Consider the following 18,636-nt stretch of genomic DNA (forward strand, 5'->3'; position numbering starts at 1 on the left):
ATCATATATACAAACCGATGTTTAGTTGCTACTCCATCAGAATTTGCCGACATCGCACTTAATACAGGATCCGTACCCTAGCACCAGCAGATCATTATGCCGATCCGTCGAATTGATGGCCAACATTTGGCCGTTTAACTGACGCCATCTCTGCCGTAAACTCTGCCATTCCCTTCCTTGCAGGATCGTTCCACTGTCACAGCACTAAGCAGGCTCTCCTTTTCGAATTTACTCCAGGCAGCAGGCTCTCTCTGAACTCAGCATCCTCTAAGTCTTCTTCTAGATGGGAGCTGCAGAACAGATCTTGGCAGGCCGAAACAGCAGAGCAGAGCCAGGCAGACAGGTGACAGGAATGAACCCTGCCACTACCGGACCCCAACCCAAAGCTAGGGGACCCGAAAGAACCAGAGTTTCAGTGCCACCACTTGATGTTTTCCGCGGAATGTCACCGGCCTGGGGATCCTCACCTTCCTCGATCGGCGCAGAGTCCAATGCCAGCCACGCTTCACAAAGCGTACTTACCCCTGAATATCATACGCTTGTCGCCAGTTTTCTAAGCAAAGGCCCTCGCTAGTTCCCCCACCCGGCTGCTGGCTGATGATGCGCTCCCAGCTGGTTGATCGATCGATGGGGGAGGAAGCACTTGCCGCCCGGTTTCCCAAGATCTCCCCACCATCCACGGATCTTACACCTACTCCCATTCATCTCAAAATAGAAATTATTATAGGATACGTGCAGGTCAAACTTTCTCAACTTTAACTAGATTTGTAGAAAATACGTGCAACATTTATATCTTCAAATTAGTTTATTATAAAAGTATATTCAACGATTTAACTAATGATACTAATTATGTATTATAAATATTAATAATTTTTTTTATATATTTAGTTAAAGTAAAAGTGTTTGCCTCGTTGGGAAGCGAGAATGACATCTATTTTGGGCCGGAGGGAGTACTTGTTTATTAGCTATCAATACGATCGATCGAACGTGCTCCTCTCAACTGCTAGGGCCGTGTTTAGTTCAACCGAATTGGCGCCGGTCGGAATACTGTAGCTGTAGCTACAGTATCCTTTTGTTTTTATTTGGTAATAATTGTCTATTTTGTTTTTATTTGGTAATAATTGTCCAATCGTTGACTAATTAGGCTCAAAACGTTCGTCTCGCAAAGTACAACCAAACTGTGCAATTAGTTTTTGATTTCGTCAACATTTAGTACTCCATGCATGTACCGCAAGTTTGATGTGACGGAGAATCTTCTTTTTGCATAGTGCCAAAGTTTGGATTTTGGGATGAACTAAACATGGCCTAGATCATGGCGCCCATCTCCCAGCATGCACCCCAATCATCAACCAGACTCTTTCCTCCACGTCTGCTTAACACTATTCTACTGCTAGCATAGTAGCTCCGGCTATGATAGAGTTTCTAATTGCTCGTCTTTGCACTGTTATTTTGGCCTTTAATGTTTCATCTGGGCACTTCGCATAACAATAATGACGGGGAAAAAACTTTGCATGATCTTCACTTTGTTGTTGATTTTTTATATTTTTTTGTTGATTCTTTTTTAGATGTTTGGGAAGAACATTCTGACATGAGATGGTACTAGCATACGGTTTAAATTTGGACGACGACACAGGTGGATGCGCAAGAACCAGCGGAGTGAATATTTTCCATATTGGGCTAGACTAGGAACCGGCCGAAAAAACAGCGAGCCCATGGGCAGAAAGGTAAGGGTCACAGGTAACAGTGGACCAGCATTAAAAAACACCGATCGCTTTCAGTGCAAAGCCAACAAGCGGCAGTGGGCGACGGACGCAGTGGCACCGAATCGCCGTCGCCCCTCTGCCACTGCCAGCTTCTCTGGCCTGGCCTGCCTAGTTTTCACCAACGTACTGAGCGGTCCAGATCCCGATGGCAGTAACATTCCTCGCTCATCAGCTGCACCATCCACCACCTCATCCCCCACTTGCTGCCACACCCTGCCTACCCTATCCATGTGCTCACATGCATGATCCCATTATCCTAAGCCATGCATCCCAATTCTCGTCTCCACCTCCGGGTAACATGTGTACCAACACTAGTTTAATTACGGCAGCCACCAGCCACCACGCTAATCATAGTTTACGGCTTACTTTAATCGAACTTTACTGCTTAACCACCCTTTTTAACTGGATTGATGGTGGCAGGCAGAGATGATCCGCCTCGGCGAGAGCGAGAGCGAGGGGCCCAGCGCTGGGCCCCCCGTCGTCGTAATCACCTTCTTTCCACGGCACGCCATAGAAGCCTCCACTGCAGTTTGCCTGTCCTGGGATACAGTGATCGATAGATGCATGGACGGATTATGCTGCCTAGTACTACTCCTACGTCGAATCAGAATATCAGATCCGCCGGGATAAAATTAATTAACCTCGCCGAAATAGTTCGTGCGGTGTACGTCACCATGGTTTCTGCCGCTACCTCGATATCTCGATCTACCTAGAGGTCCGGGTGTAGGATTTGTGTATCTACGAAAATTGTAGGTAGAATTCCAAGACGTATTATGCGCCAAAAAAAAATCCAAGACGTACGGTAAAATTTTCACTTTGATGTATACGGGGAGGTTGATACGGAACCAAGTACCAGATCCAGATGGATGGAAGAAGTAGCGTGATGCAGAAGGATCAGAGGATTTCAGGACCAGCAACAGGAGAGAATATCCAAATAACTGCATGCGGTGGTTAAACTCGGATAGATAAATCAGATCTTTTTTTGCAAAGCCAGCTAGCTGCTGTACAGTAAATTAAAATTCCATCTAAGATACAGGAGAGAAATTACAGTAAGCGGAGCGGATGATGATCTATTGGGGTCAAGATAACCTCTGAATAAATAGTGAATAACTACGCTGCGATTCTACAAGCTAGCTACTCTAGAGAAAAGCAGCAAGGCAGATGAACGAACACAGTTGAATGGTGGTTAGCTAGGCTATAAAGCTTTCTTCTTTGGTTTCTACTTTCCGTTATGTTTTTTTTGGGGCATCTTTTTTTTTCGCATCTCTTTCTAGCTTCACCTTGCATCGCACGCTCGCTTCAGATGCTGACCACCGGCGCCCACTCGAACCGGCCGGCGTCGAGGGGCACGCCGCGGACGAAGTCGAAGTTGTACCTGTGGCGGCAACAAGGTAGATCGCAAAGCACGCACGTCAGGGACGCAGTTCAGCACGCCGGCCGCGGTAAGCCACGAAAACACGAAGGAGAAGAAATTTGCGTGCGGTAAGAGTAAAACAGTAATTCCTGCATGCTACGCGAGAGCACGCGGTAAAAAAATTCAGGCCGCGCCGGTAGCTTGGCGAGGAGTCTTACTTGGAAGCGAAGCGCTTGGCCTGGGCCGCCTCGGCGGCCGCGAAGAACTCCTCGATCTCTTGTGCTGGTGGCACGATCAGCACCGCAGCCGACGTAGCCGCCGGCAACGACCGGCCAGTCTTGTGCCCCGCCAGATCCGACTCCAGATCGCTGAGCTCGCCGTGCGCCCGGCTCGATGGCGTCGTCTCTCTCCTGAATTTTGCAAAATTCACGACCGGAACGACGTCAGGAGCATGGCGGAAGGCATAATTAAGCAGGATTTGCGAGAAACAAGGGAGAATTCTCCAACCTCTCGCGGTCTGGGCCGCTCCCCGAGTTGCTCGCCGAGACATCCGGGGCGTGATCCCCGCCAACCTGTTAGATAGAGCCCCAAAACCAAAGAAAGCCACGAAATTCAGCAACGGGAGGCGCCGGAGATCTCGCGAAATTCAGTAACGGGAGGCGCCGGAGATACCGGGCAATTTTCGAATTCGAATAATTCTAGGGTTTCCGCTCTCTCACCTCCGCAGCGTCGGAGCGGCAGGCGTGGCTCCTGTTCTGGCCCCCGACGTCCACCGACGACGCTGTGCTGGAGCAACGCGAGAGCCCAGCCGCGAGCGCCGCGCCCTGCTGTCCTGCACCAACAGCCTCCGCCGGCGTCGGAACCAACGGCTGCGGCTGAGGCGGTGCCATGAACAGCATGCGGCTGCGCAGGTGGATGTAGCAGCTTTCCGCCGTCCCCACCAGCGCCCACGGCAGCAGGCTCCCCCGCCGTCACGTTCGCGGGCGTCAGCGCCTTCTTCCTCCTCGGGGCGACCTTCGCGACACCACCGCCTGTCGCCGCCGCGGACTTGGACCTCGTCCGGACGCCGACGACCTGCGTGACCTCGACGGCGGCGACCTCCTCGCCCGCGGCCCCCCTGCACTTGCTGCGCATGTACTTCCCCATCTGATGGAACGCCAACGCCGCCGCAGCAGCAGCCCTGCCCCTCTCTCTTGCTTGTCTTGGTCGGTTCCTCTTTTTCTCTCCCACCCCCACGCCTGCGCGGCGCTGCCTGCAGCCGCTTGCGCTTTGGATTCTATCACAATCACACACCCCCGTCGGGCGCTCGCGTGCGCGTACAAATATAAGATGCCGCGGCCGCGGGGAAGAGATCCGGATCCGACGGCCAGGATCGGCCCTCCCTGACGGCGCCGTTAGCCGGATCTGGCCGTTGGACTTGGGAGACGGACGGGATGCGCCCGCGCGGTGCCGGTCGCGTGCGGCCGGCCCCACCTGCCGCGGCCGGTACGCTCGCTGGGCGCGCCCGCGGGGTTCCCCCCGGCGGCCAACGGGGTGTAGCCGGTGGGAACGGCGTGCAGCCCACAGACGGAACGTAACGGGAGGAAGCTTCGGCGCCTGGCACGCGGCACGCGGATTTACCAGATAGCCCCCCCGCGGGTCTCCGCTTGACACGTGTTGTGCGGCGGATCGGACGGTTGGCGCGCCGTTGGGTGCCCAGCCAGCCAGCTGATGGGGTTTCAAATTCGAAATCTTAACGGCGAGGAGCGGAACGGTGGCGTGTTTAACCGGCCGCGCCCGTACTGTACAGTCACGGAGAGGGACGTTGCGATTCTTGCGTTACAGGCTTTGTTCCCGTGGACAGAACGTTACGGGACATACGAAAATCTGGGGGAAATGAAAAGAGGAGGAAAAAACGTTAGAGGCTCTGTTGCAGGGTGCAGCCTTACCTGACGAACGAAAGGAACTTGGGCTGGGTGCTCTGTGGGTTGTGGTCCGAAGCACGAAGCAGACGGCGCAGTACAGCAATGGAGTAACTCCCGAAAGGTTCTCTCTGAAAAAGCGTGCTGTTTAGCAGGGGCAGGACGGGCCCGGTCCAGCGAACAGTGCAGGGAGGCGGGCTATTCGGGTTCTATCCGCCTGCGACCGACGAGAGCCTGTCGGCCGAAAGAGCTCTGCTGCAAGTGTCTCTCGTACACAGAGGACGTTTAGGACATGAGTACGATTACCAAGGGGTGATTAATTAGGGATTAGTTTTCCTGTCTTGCCCTTATTAAATACAGCAGAGGGTGCTACATGTATAGCAATCCATCGTAGCTCGGTTGGCCAAGGCTCCAAGGCCCGAGGTCGGAGGTCCACGGTTCGACCCCTGGCGGCCATGGTAGTTTTGTTGCCACGATTTTTGCATGGCGCTGTGCGGGTGGGGCGTTCATGGCGCGGTTTGGCCGTACGCGCAGTGCGCGGCATGGATTTGTATGGCGTTGTGCCGAGGGAGGCGAGCGGGGCGATCGGACAGGCGGCGCGCGTGGGAGTCGAGTCAAGGAGACGCGATCGAGGCACGCGCGTGGACGAGGGAGGCGAGCGGACGGGCGGACGAGCGGCGCGCGTGGCCTAGGGGCAATCGCGTCCAAAACCAAGTTCCAACGCGTGGACGTCTTCTTTTGCCGCAAACCCGCTCGGCTCCAGAACGTCCTCTATTTGTGATACGGAGGGAGTACGTACGTACGTACAGTACTCCAGATAAATTTCCCCACGACGCTTGGCGAATTGGGGAGCTGCAACGGCGGCGCCCGTCGTAGAGCAAAACCCGGTGTCACAGGTTGTTTCATTATGCCGACTGAAATGCTAACCATTTTCGAAACTGTGAGATGCTATGCAGCGTCAGAGTTTCAGCTGATTGTTATGAAAGAAAAATACTGTTCGGCAGGACTGAAAAATAAACCAAAACATTGTTCCAACTGATTGTTGTGAAAAATATTGTTCTGGTTGAAATCACTGTTCACGTGAACAGTGACCATGAGGGGGCTGGCCAGCCAGCCGAACAGCCCCTCAGAATTCAGATGGGCAGTGAGAAACTGAGGCCTGGTTTAGTTTCCAAAAATTTTCACTCCAAACTATCATATTGAATCTTGCGGCACATGCATGGAGTATTAAATATAGACGAAAAAAACTAATTGCACAGTTTGGTTGAAAATCGCGAGACGAATGTTTTAAGACTAATTAGTCCATGATTAGCCATAAGTGCTACAGTAACTACGTGCGTTAATGATGGATTAATTAGGCTTAATAAATTCGTCTCGTAGTTGCCAAGCGAGCTATGTAATTAGTTTTTTTATTAGTATCAAAAACCCCTTCCGACATCCCAAAACATCCAACATGACATAAAAAAATTTTGTTTCGAGAACTAGACGCACCCTGAACATGCTCACGTAGCAGCAGCAGACTGCACAGTACTAGTACTAGATAGAACTTGACGAGGGCCTTGTTTAGATACAGCCAAATCAAGTTTTTTTCACTCTCTCTGTATCCTATCAATTTTAGCCGCTTGCATGGATATTCAAAGAGTACAAAAAACTAATTAAATTATGTAACGAGAGATCTTTTGGCTAGTGGTCCACATTGACAATATTTCATAAAAATGTCCAAAGATTAGATTGATGTTGTGATGAAGAGAGAGTGAAAAAAAAAAACTTGCATCTAAACAAGGCGAGGAATAAATGTCAACCAGAGCGGGCCGATTTATTTTGAAGCGCTGATGCCTCCGGATCCGGAGTCCGGACGCCGTACAGATCCACGGCAGGCGCCGGGCCCATGTCGTCGTACCGGACCGTGCGCTCTCGTAAGTCGACAGACACAACAGGCAGGCAGCAGGCCGCAGGCGGAATAAACCAGAGCAGAGAAGGCCCCCTGGATTGACGCGACTCCCGCGCTCGGACGCCGGACGGTACCGCGCAGAGGTGGTACACTGGTATTGTCTGTCTCGCGCCGAGTGGGCGGGCCGGGGCCCCGCCGACGCCGAGTGGACGGGCCGGGCCGCAAAAAGCCAGTAGCATGCAGAAACCGGCGCCGCGCTCCCCGCATGCCGTGCGCGCAGGGTCACGGCCGGGCACCACACTGGCCCGCACCACTGCGATGGGCTGCGGCGTGCACGTGTGTCATCATCATGCCCAAGTCCTTGGGTCCTCGGTGCCCTGCGCCTTGGACGCGTTGCCTTGTCCTCTTGCAATCAGCATTCAGATATCGTACGTACTACTGCTACGAGTAGTGAGTATGTTGGCATGCAGTCGAGGGCAAGGAAGTGGTGCCGTTTCGATCCGTGCAGTCACTGGTTCCTTCGTTTTTATCCATCCATGATGCGTGACATTGTGCGTAGCACTAAACAAATACTTTCTTTTTCCCAAATTATACGTCGTTCTGCCTGTTTCAGACACATAGCTTTTATTATGTATCAAAACATAATCTATATTTAAGTGTATATCAAAAGCTATGTACCTAAAAAGATTAGAACAATTTACAATTTGGAGAGACATCATTTATATTTTGGTGCATAAAAAACTATTTATCTAGAAAAAAACAAAACAACTTATAATTTGAAATGAAAGAAATACAACATATCACAAAGTTAGAGCAACTGATAGTGTGTGTGGCCTAGCGATTAGTGAGCTATTTGTGTTGCTGGCGTGGGACATGGGAGTAGGGAAATTAAAGTCCGAAGAAATTTTGGGGGTGTTTGGCAGAGCTTCACGTAGCTCCAGATCTAAGAAACAACCACGCTCCCAAATTTTTTCAACCAGATGTCCCAGCTCCGAGAACTCTAGATTCGCAAAAAACTTAGATGCAGCTCCCAGATCGACCAAATCCACAGAGCACCTCAAGGGGTGTTTTGAAAACTTTAATTCCGTTACACAAACATATCGGTTTGATTTATTTTTTCCCACCTCTTCTTCCGTCGCCGTGAGTGCCATCGTAGCCTACGCCCGCCCTTGCGCACCCACCACCTGCCTGGCAGCCGGCGCTGCCATGTTGCCGGCCCCTCCCCTGCGCGCTCGCGGCCCTGCATCCGGCGCTGCCCCGCCGCCGGCCACTCTCCTGCGCGGTCGTGGCCCAGTGTGGCACCTCCGGCCCTGCAGCCGGCGCCCCTCCCGCCGGCGGCCCCTCCTCGGCCAGTCCTATCCGCATGTGTCCTCCCAGCGCCCCTCCCCTGCCTGTCTCATCCCCACTTGCGTGTGCGAGCCGTCGTGGTCCAGTTCGCCGCCGCCCCATCGCGTGCACCACCGTGTCCCGTGAGCTGTCGTGGCCCGCCGCACCCACATCCGCGAGCTCTGCCCCACCTCGTGCCGCCACTCCGCCGCCATGGCCGCCCGCGCGGGAGGAAGATGCAGGAGGAGGAAGAAGATGTGTTTTTCATTTTAGCCCATGTTTATATTTTAATAATTACATATGAGTCCATCTCAGAGTTAGAGATCCACCAAACGGTTTTGTGGAAGCTCAGCTCCCGTAGAGCTGCTCCACGATAAAGAGCACCTGCTCTGGAACTATGTCCTTAGGACTTCGGTAAAGGTAGGGGTAGGGAGAGCCATATTAGGACGGCTTGGGTGCAATTTTGGTATGAAAGATAAACTCATTTAGAAAATTTCGGCCAATACAAAATTTTAACGGACCCTTGTATTGTATCAAAAAAAATTCAATGAATAGCCAAAACTGTAAAATCCCCACGTCGTACTTGTGCAGTCCCATTTGTGGAAAACATGCATCTTTTCTCTCGGGCGTAAGAAAATTTGTCAACGGTTGACCACCGATACATGCGTGAGACCTAGCTACTGACGCCAGAGTTGACATGGATAATATCGATGGACAAAGACAGCGCCTCCGCCTAAAAGAATGTTGTATGCTCCTCCAACCTCTTTTGCAGCCTTGGATTCTCCTCATTTTATCGTTTATTTATAAGATGGTATTTCGTCGTCTTGTCCCTGTGGTCCAAATGGATACAATGCCCTTTACCACGTTACAAACACACATCTCACGGGATACAATAATACTAGCCGACACAGACAGATTGGGATATGGGATCATCATTTAAAATAAGAGATTGGGAAATAATCTGCACTCTCAACTTTCATGTGCTGTATATATTGCTTCAAATTAAAGTTGAATCATCGCTGCCACGGTATGAAGAAAATAAGGAGAAAAAAAAAAGGAAGATCTCATCACATGCGTGCCTTCGATCTGACCAATCGAATGGGGCGATTCTCTGACCAGGTCTGCATAGCAGGCAGCAACATTGGCGGGGGCAGGCCCTTCCCCCGCATGAGGTCGAATCGCTCCCCAACAGGGCGCCTGCGCCGCATTGATTCCCCAGCGAATCTATCATGGGTTCCCGTCGAGTAAGGGCTTACCAATTTTTTTTTTTTTTTTTTACAGTACTTATCACATCGAATCTTGCGGTACATGCATGGAGTACTAAATGTAAATGAAAAAAAACTAATTGCACAGTTGGGTGAGAAATCGCGAGACGAAACTTTCGAACCTAATTAGTCCATAATTAGACATTAATTGCCAAATATAAACGAAAGTGCTATAGTAGCCAAACCCCAAAAAAAAATTAGATCTAAACGCGCCCTAAGATTAGGATTCCATGTGATTAGGATTCAGGAATTAAATGCGAGGTTTGGGGATCTAGTTCGTGCTTGTATCTGATGCTTGTAGCTAGGTTCATGTGATTAGTTCGTCCTTCACTGTGTTTTATTAGTTCGATTATTTAATCGTCATGTTTGAATCCGTCATTCTTCTTTTGCATTTGGCTGCAGTAGGATGGATCCCAATGCAGCTTGTAGACTTTCCATTCATATCCCAGCCTATGAGCAGCATGTGGAAAATGGTAGACATGAGTATCATGTTAGGCCTTGTTTAGATCGAAAGTTTTTTCAATCTGATGAATAGTACCACTTTTGTCTTATTTGGCAAATATTGTCCAATCGTGGACCAACTAGGCTCAAAAGATTCATCTCGTGATTTTCAACTAAACTATGTAATTAGTTATTTTTTTACCTACATTTAATACTCCATGCAAGCGTCCAAAAATTGATGTAATGGAGAGAGAGTGAAAAAACTTGGAATTTTGATGGGAACTAAACAAGGCCTTAGCAGCCATAAGAATTCGATTTCTATGCTGACTTAGGCTTGTTTCGCTTGAATTTCAGCATGTTTGGGAGGCTGTATCGTATCGTGGATTATTTACTGCTGGCTGGTTTGGTGTGAGAGAAAAATACTGTTCATGACCGGAAATTTACGATCGTTTACGAGCAAGCGAACAGGCTGAAATTGGTCGACTTATTAGTTAGAATCTAAAAAATTAGTTTTAGCTGGTTTATTAGCCGACTTTAATACCAGATAAGAGATAAAGCATGGTAAGAACCAAAGTCTGTCTGTTACCTTTTGTGACAAGATTGCAGGTGAGTACAAGGAGATTGTCTCTGACGCAATACTGCTTGCCGCATCTGAGATGTACTGGGACATGCGAAGGCTCCCTCTGCTTGTTTCAGTCATTAAACGTAACACCCCGGGTGTTACGAGCTTGTTTAGCATTGTGATTTAGGTTTAAGTAAAAAATTTTAAAACGAGTTTCTCGGATTTTTAATTTAAAATGTACTTGATGCGATGAGTGAATCAGATGACCTAGTTTTTGTGGACTCGAATCAATGCTCAAGTTAAATTGCTCGGTGCGAAAAGATATTTAGGAATATCGGACAACAATCCTAGCCGATAGATAGCGAACGGTTTGTTTTATTAGATTAAGTATGGAAAGCGACTTTTATAAATAAAATAAAATCCATTAATAAATAGAACGATATATGTATATAGCTTTTGAGTCTAATTTAAATTCGAACTTTGTTGAAAAACCTTGGTCTAGTGGTATGTTTTTACGTATAGACTCGTTTCAGTCCCTATAATAATTGGTAACGTATCTACGACGGCTGCCCGTCAGGCCGCCTCACAAATTCAACGTGATTAGTGTGAAAGCACGAATTGACGAGAGTACCGCTGGCCACTCGGCTCATCTACCTCATCGGTACGACGCACGCGTTATGAGATAGGACCAAGCTTGCCAGCCTTGCCAGCTGCTTGCTTTCCCTCCCTCTGCTGGTCTTGCCACGTTTGCCTAACGATCGTCTCGTGCGTTCACATGCCTCGTCTTAGCCAGTTAGCACCTGTCTTGCTTTGTCCTTGCGGCCGCCGCGGTTTGTGGAGAAGAGCCTTTGTTATTGCAATGGAGTCCCATCCTGAACAAGTTCATCGCGCAGGGACGTCTGTAATTGAGCACGTGGTTCAGCCCTGCCCACGTCGCGTCCTCTCATTTCCATGAGCGCGTGCTGGCACGCCGCTGCGTCCAACTCATCGCATCACACTGCAGCACCATCAATGCCTTTGTCGTGCTCTCTGCTCTCTGACCTTGCTTGCCTTGCTTGGATCAGCTTGTCTCTGGCTGCTGCGACTTGTCTCAGTCTGTCCTCACTTGTCTGGACTGCCTTTCTGCCGAGCCAAGCACCTGATTTGACAGCGTCCCAGTCGCCTTGGCCTACTCCCTGGCCACCCTAAGCTGCTGCTGCCTCCTACCCCTGCTTCTTGAGGAAGCCAAGCCGCTACCCGACACTGCTCTCCATCCTAGCTTGCTCAGCCGATCGCCGTACCCGCAGCACCGGCGCCCCTCTCTTTCTCTCCGTGTCGCGCGCCCTCACGCCGCCGCTGTGGCCGACCATCTTCCCGTCCGGGTCTGGCACGCCGTCTCCCTCACCCTCCCTCCCAGCGGGCCTCGTTGGCCGCCGTGCCCGCACCGTTCCGCCGCTCCACCTCCAGCGCTGGACCCGTCGCTCTGCTCCACGGCGTAGCCTCTCCCATGCACGTGCTCCTCGGCGTGCCCGAGCCGCAGCGCCCCGCCATGGCTACGTTCGCCGGTGCCGGCCTCCCCCGCTGCTCTGCCCACGGCGCCGCCTCTCATAGGTGCCTCCTCCACCTAGCCCCGCGTCGTGGCTAGGCAGGTCGGTCGTGGTCACGCATCCCCACGTCCGAGCCTCCATCACCCCCAGCCTTGCCTTCCTTGCCGCGCCCCTTCTGCCCCGCGCGGAACCAGTTGCTCCAAGCAACCTCCTGCTGGCTCTGTGGCCGCCCCTGTCGTCGGTCGTCGCATGCGTAGGTGCGTCGGGTCTCACGCCGTGTCCCCATGACGGACCGCGGTCCTGCAACAACCGTCGTCGTCTGCTTCCACCGCCGCCCCCGCGCGTGCATGCACGCCATGTCGCCTAGTGCCGAGGAGCTTGCTGCGCCGTGGCCGCCACCACCCGACCGTGCGCTCCTTCCCCGCACGCACACCACCGTTGCGCCGCCACCACGCCGGAATACGTCGTTCCCGCCGCCGGCTGGTGCTCCCTATCTGCCCTCTGCATTTGAGGATGAAGTGAAGGGTATCAATCAAAGAAGAAATTTTATACAGGGTCCATACTGTAAAATACGTGACTCATACGAATAGTATATGTTGGACTGCGGGTTAGGTTTGAGATAACGTAGAGGCGTGTTTTGCAAAATGGGCCGCCCCCGCTAGGTTTTTCCGTCCTGGGCCGGCCTTCTCGCACTAGGCCACCTGGTCGGTAGGTCACACGCGCCCCTGTGGGCCACACCGCGCTGCTGGGCCACCGCTGCGTCGCGTTGGGCTGCCTTGCCGCCTGGGCCGTCAGTCGAGCGTGCCTAGGGCTCGCCCACGCTAGGCTGGCCTTTGGCCGCCGCGCTTGGGCCGGCATGCTCCCTCGTTGCTGGGCTGTTCATGCCCGCACGCTTGGGCCAGCCTATGCTGCCGCGCCTGGGCCGCGTGTGCGCAGTTTTACCACTGGGCCGAATAGGTGACCGCTGGCCCTTTAAGTTTTCTAAGCAATTGTTAATTTAGTTTCGAAAATAAACTTGTACAATCAATATAAATATGTATAGTTGTCCAAAAATTGGGAAACCAGTTTTATTAAGTTTCTAAAATTGTGATCTACCTGATAGGGTATTTTGTTCGTATAGGTCTGGTATGTTTTTAGGATTTCTCTAATTTTTAACATGCTTAATAGTGTTAAAAGGTGAACTTGTAGGAATTTCCATGATAAATCGGTGATAGTATTAACTCTAAAAATTTTACAGTAAACTACTAATATTATTAGCTACTCACTGTAATTTTTGTAGCTCAATAATAATTAGTTTGCTAGGTAGATGATGATGCTCTATTTTGAATAATGATTAAATCGATAGAATCAAATAAAGAAACAACCTTGGTTTATATAACTAAAATAATTATTGGAAAATAACGTCTTATTCGACAACATGGATATGTAGCCTAAGTACGGTCGTCGTTAGAACTAGATCGTTAATGTGAAAGATGTATATCGTATTTTACAAGTCACGGTTGCAGTCGATTAATTATGTCTTTGCATTGCATCGCATTCCATATCATAATAGGAACGTCGATGGATCGCGGAGTCATCGGGAGTTGCTGGAGGAATGGTGCTTTTGGAGATCGTGTCGCCATGATGGAAAGCTAACTTCTGATTATACTTTACATAGGCAAGCCCCGGTACATGACCCCTATTTTTGCTGCACTTTAAATTACAATTGTGCATTAAGTTTTAAGGAGTTGAATGAAACCCACTTCCTATGAGTCTTACTAGTATGATAAGATCGTGTACATTGCTATGCTATAGGACTCCGGTAGAAGTCGAGTGATTGTCTGTCACTCGCGAGAGATAAGAAATATATAATTGTATTATTATCACTTGGAAAATATAAATGGTGGAAAGAAAAAATGATGACCGGGAAGGGATATGGTTTGGGTATTGGTGGGTGTAAGAGGTTGTGTCGCCACGGACGCAGGGCATGATTTGGTTACACTGCTTTCTCTGTCTGTGTCGGTTAAGGACCGACTATTGCATAAGACTCTAGGCAAGTCACAAACTTATTATCCCAAGCACATACTTGGGTATGGGCGCTTGGAAGACTTGTTGCTCTCTTATCGTGGATCCGGCTCTTTCCAGACCGACTGTTAGGGTGGTTTTTGGGTTATGAGGTCCTTACACCGCACTGAGTCCGAGACCTAGGGGTGGGGGCTTGGAGTCCCAGTTTGGACGGGGACCTAGACACCGAGGATAGGAGGGTGATGGGTTGGGCCTACTTGTGCCTTGGGTACAAGTGAGACGTGTGTTTTTAGGGTACCTAGCTAGGGGTATTGATTTGTGAATCATCGGGCGATCCAGTACGACTTATCTTAACTCTAGCACCGTAGTAAGAACTAAAAGATGAATGATGGAAAAAGGAAATCCAATTGCTTACAACCTGCTTGAAAGTAGTACATGTGCTTACATAGAATGGTTAGTTAATGAACTAATACACTGCTAATAAAAATCAAATATAAGGACACACATTTAGTAATGCTTCCTGCAGATGCAATAAACCCACAAGCCAGATAACCTTGCATATCCTTGGAGTCTTTTCTTTCCTCCTATCGGGTAAGTCTTGCTGAGTACAATTGAGTACTTAGAGTTTTATTTCCCCTGTTGCAGGTGACAGGTGGATGCTAGAGCTGACCCTTGTGTGTGGATTCCTTCTGGTGGGCTCAGAGAGGATTTCCTTACGCTGCGATCGTAGTTTTTATTTATAGCTCTCACTAAATGTTTTTTGTAAAAATAAAAGTTTTATAAACTGTTGTCATAGTTTACAAATCAATGTTTTCATCATGCCATGAGTAGATAATTATTTCCGCTGTAATTCTGATCACATGTTTATATTGCTGTTACATTAAATTGTTTATAACTCTGATAATATGATTACATTCAGTTGTTATAATAATAAATTTTATACTCTGATGTTGTATTAAAAGTGATGTAAGAAATGGTTAAGAATGATGTAAGCTTTATTCTCTCATTTGTGATCCTGATGGGAAAATGTGGATTTTCAGGTTCTCCCCTGGGGTGTGCCCGACGGAACCGAGTAATTTAGTGTTCTCCTTTTGGTGCTTAGTGTCTAATAGAAGACGAGCACTCCTGTGAGGCATTAGATTAGGCAGTTCTACCACAGGTGATATCAGAGCATAAATGAGGAAATAAAGCTTCGAAAACCTATTTTTAAATAAAATTTGGCAACAAATTCTTTTTAAAAAGTTAGGGCGTTCAACTGCGAAGTTATATAGTAGCCCTATTACTATGGTTAGGTATCCAGGATAGATGGCACTCTGCTGACTTAGATAGACTTAATCAATTTTTCTACAGGTATACTAACCCCGAGCATAGTCTGATAGTATCAACTACCTACAGGGAGAGAACGATGTGCCAAAAATTTAAGAATGGTTGCCCTATATGTTGGCAGCAATGAAAGGACGCATAGGCCATGCATTCATGCATATCCTGTTTGAGCATTGTAGCGCTCGTATTGCTTGCAGATACGTCATCCATAGGTGTCACACGTGTCATATTGTGCACAACTATCTCATTTCTGTTCTAGAGTTAGGTCTGCATTGTGGCTTCGTGCTCTGTGTTCGCCCTTGGTTCACGCCGATCGTGACCCATGTTCTCCCCATACCCCTTTTCTACGCTCTTGTCGTACCCCTGCCCTGTAGTCATACCAGTCAGTAATGGCCTCGGACCTCGCTCGCCTCGAACGCGTGGAAAATTTGGTTGATTCATTCATAGTGGCCCCACGCAGGAACCCTGGTGGACTGCGCCAAGACCACTGAATGCTCCGCCTTTATAAGTAGAGCCTGGCTTAGCCATTGGTACCACCACTTAGCGCACTTTAGCTAGTCCAACTTTTCCTTTGAGCAAGCTTTTCGCTCAGCCTTCCTCACCACCACCACCACCAGGAATGGCAGGAGCCTAGGTTAGTAGTTACTGCCTGAACGTTGAGGGGTTTCCTAGAATCATGCATGCCACCCTGCAAAAGCTCGGAGTCAAAGATTGTCTCAAGTATGAGGGCCGTGAGTAAGAGGAGCATGGCACCGAGCGGTGTGAGGTTATCGTCTACGTCGGGAAGAGTGAAGAGTTCCTTGACCTTACTAAAGTCTGGAATGTGATCGCAACCGGGTTTAGCTTCATTGATACCTACCATGTTGTGGCCCGCAAAGCCTTACGGTACCTTTGCCAGATCTATGAAGAGCCCATTGCCCGTACCCCCATGAGGTTCTTTCCACCTTTGGACAAGAATCGGCTGGCATGAAGGGCTCACATGGAGGCCTTGCAAGGGCGAGATACGTAAGAAGATAGTCCTACCATGGTGCACTTGACCACATACCTGCTTGCTCTAGATGAGAAGTATGACCGACAAGCCTTGGAACTGAGGATCTACCTCCGGCGAGCGAAGGAAGCAAGATCTTCACCTGAATGCTTTAGGTGCAACTTGCCAAAGCACATGCCAGTGCTGCAACTACAGAGAGTCAGGAGACTGCCATGTCAAAAGCCCTAAAGGAGGCTAAAGATCAATATGTCCATCAGCTGCGTGAGGCCTATCTTATCACCAAGGCCAAGCGGAGGACGCTGGTTGCTGAAAGGCAGGATGCCCTGATCTTGGAAGGGATTCCTGTCCACCCGCCAGAAAGAAAGGAGAACCGGTGTTGCAGTGCCACCAGCACCTCCACCTTCAGAAGTGTTAGAAGTAGAGCCCTTGATTCCTCTCACTCAGCCATTACCACAAGAAGATGTAGATCTATAGCCAGGGTAGTAGAAGAATCCACCAAGCCCAGGAAGGAAGATGCGTGGTCCCGAGTAGATTAGTTGCCTTGGGACGCTGTACCCATAGTAGTAGTGATGTTCTTCGCTGTCCTCCGATATTGTACTCTTGCTGTTGTTTTCGTCCATAGTGTTGAGATCGTTCACCGTAGGGAAGGTGAATGTTGTGTCATGAATGGGAGACTGAATGCCTGTATGTTGTACCCGTATAAGATTGTTGGAACATGCAGTTTATTTATTTCGCTGTGTGATTGCGTCCATCTATGTTTAGGTCTTAGTAGACGTGCTTAGAGTTTTCAAGGATGATATTAAGGGGGGTTACAAGAGAAGTTGCCATTCAAATACCAGCAGATCAGCCATGATTGAAGAACATTGGACACTGTATCGACTAATTGTGGATGTCCCGTAGAACATTTGAATCTCTTTAAAACAAATCCATCGTTGGATTTGAATTCCTTTCCCTTGTTGTGAAGGAAACCCTTGTTGTTTAAATCTTCCCTTACAATACTCCCTTATTTTGTGGTCTATGACCCCATCGCCTTCATGGCGTGTAAGTTGGTAATAGTTGCCTGGTTAAAAGCTTATGGTGTCGCGATGAAACCGAGGGCTCTCTGTGGAACAACTGTCACATGTGACACTACTCGACATGCACTAGTATCGAGGTTGTTAACCAAGTACCTTTACCAAGTTACACCATCATACCGCTTTTGCTACAAATATTCTCTTTGAAAATATTCAGGTGTTCCAATGGGAAATCCACAACGGGTTGATGAAATAGTGTTCTCTTAAAGAAAGCAAGAGAACGTGGTTTTGGAGGAAGTGTGTATGCTGTGCTCTTAGTTCATACAGAGGTTGGTACACATGGTGGACGAGGAAAGGAAAGAAGAGTAGTAAGAAAAGTTAGTCGTGGATAGTCAGGAGTGATTGTAAAAGTCTGAGTAGATGTCATATCCCAAGCCCTATGTTTAGTTGACCGCGCTACGCATGCTGGGTCATTTCGCTATGTGCCCTATGAACACTGTCTGTATCAGGCCTTTAGCTCCCTGCTCTCGCGTGGCCATAGTCTCATGTCGCACTCTCTATCCTTGTGCACTGTGTGCTTTTCTTTTTTTCCCAGCATCCGGTCAGCTCTCGACCCCCACGCCTTGTCCCTCATATTGGACCCCCTTTCCTCTCCCTTTGTTCTCCTTTTGGGGACACGACCGTCCGCACGCCTCGCTAATCGAGCGCACCCTCTTATCTCCTCTCCTTTATTTCCCATCTGCTCGCTTGTGCAGAGAGTGCACCATGGCCGTGTTTATCCCCACCGCATGAACCATCTGTGTATCCCATCCCTGCCGCATCCATTTTTGGTGTGTTGCGCCCCATCTCTGTTCGCCACTATAAAATACCCTTGGTCCTTACTTTTCTTCTTCTTCATCCCATTCCCTCGCATTTGGAGCAGAGCTACGAGCTACAGTCATCACTCATGGAACTAGATTCGTCAGTCGAAGGTGATGGTGTAATATGAGAAGAAGAAGGATCTGGTTTTGTCGAAGAAGTTCAAGTTCCCTTTGGTTAGTTCGATCTTAGGGTTCACGATGTTTGATTGCTCAGTCGACTATTTTTGGATCTATTGGTTATACACCATGTTCTGGATAATTATTATATTGTTGTTTCTCCATTGTCCTCGTCTATCTCAACTTCTGGAATAAGTTACGGTTGTATTAGGTTGCTCTTAACCATGTATCTCTAGATCCTCGTGTGGTTTAGTATCTGAAGTCGTGTAATCTTTCATGTAATCCCTGATCTACGAAATGTA

At 49.1% G+C, this 18,636-nt stretch overlaps 1 pseudogene; it reads right to left on the reverse strand.

The window, feature by feature from the left end:
* Positions 1 to 2,692: 2,692 nt before the first annotated feature.
* On the reverse strand, positions 2,693 to 4,408 carry LOC136474914 (cyclin-dependent kinase inhibitor 1-like; annotated as a pseudogene).
* Between the last annotated feature and the right edge of the window lie 14,228 nt (positions 4,409 to 18,636).

This window comes from Miscanthus floridulus, chromosome 8 (genome assembly GCF_019320115.1).
Source record: "Miscanthus floridulus cultivar M001 chromosome 8, ASM1932011v1, whole genome shotgun sequence".
NCBI classification, from domain to species: domain Eukaryota; kingdom Viridiplantae; phylum Streptophyta; class Magnoliopsida; order Poales; family Poaceae; genus Miscanthus; species Miscanthus floridulus.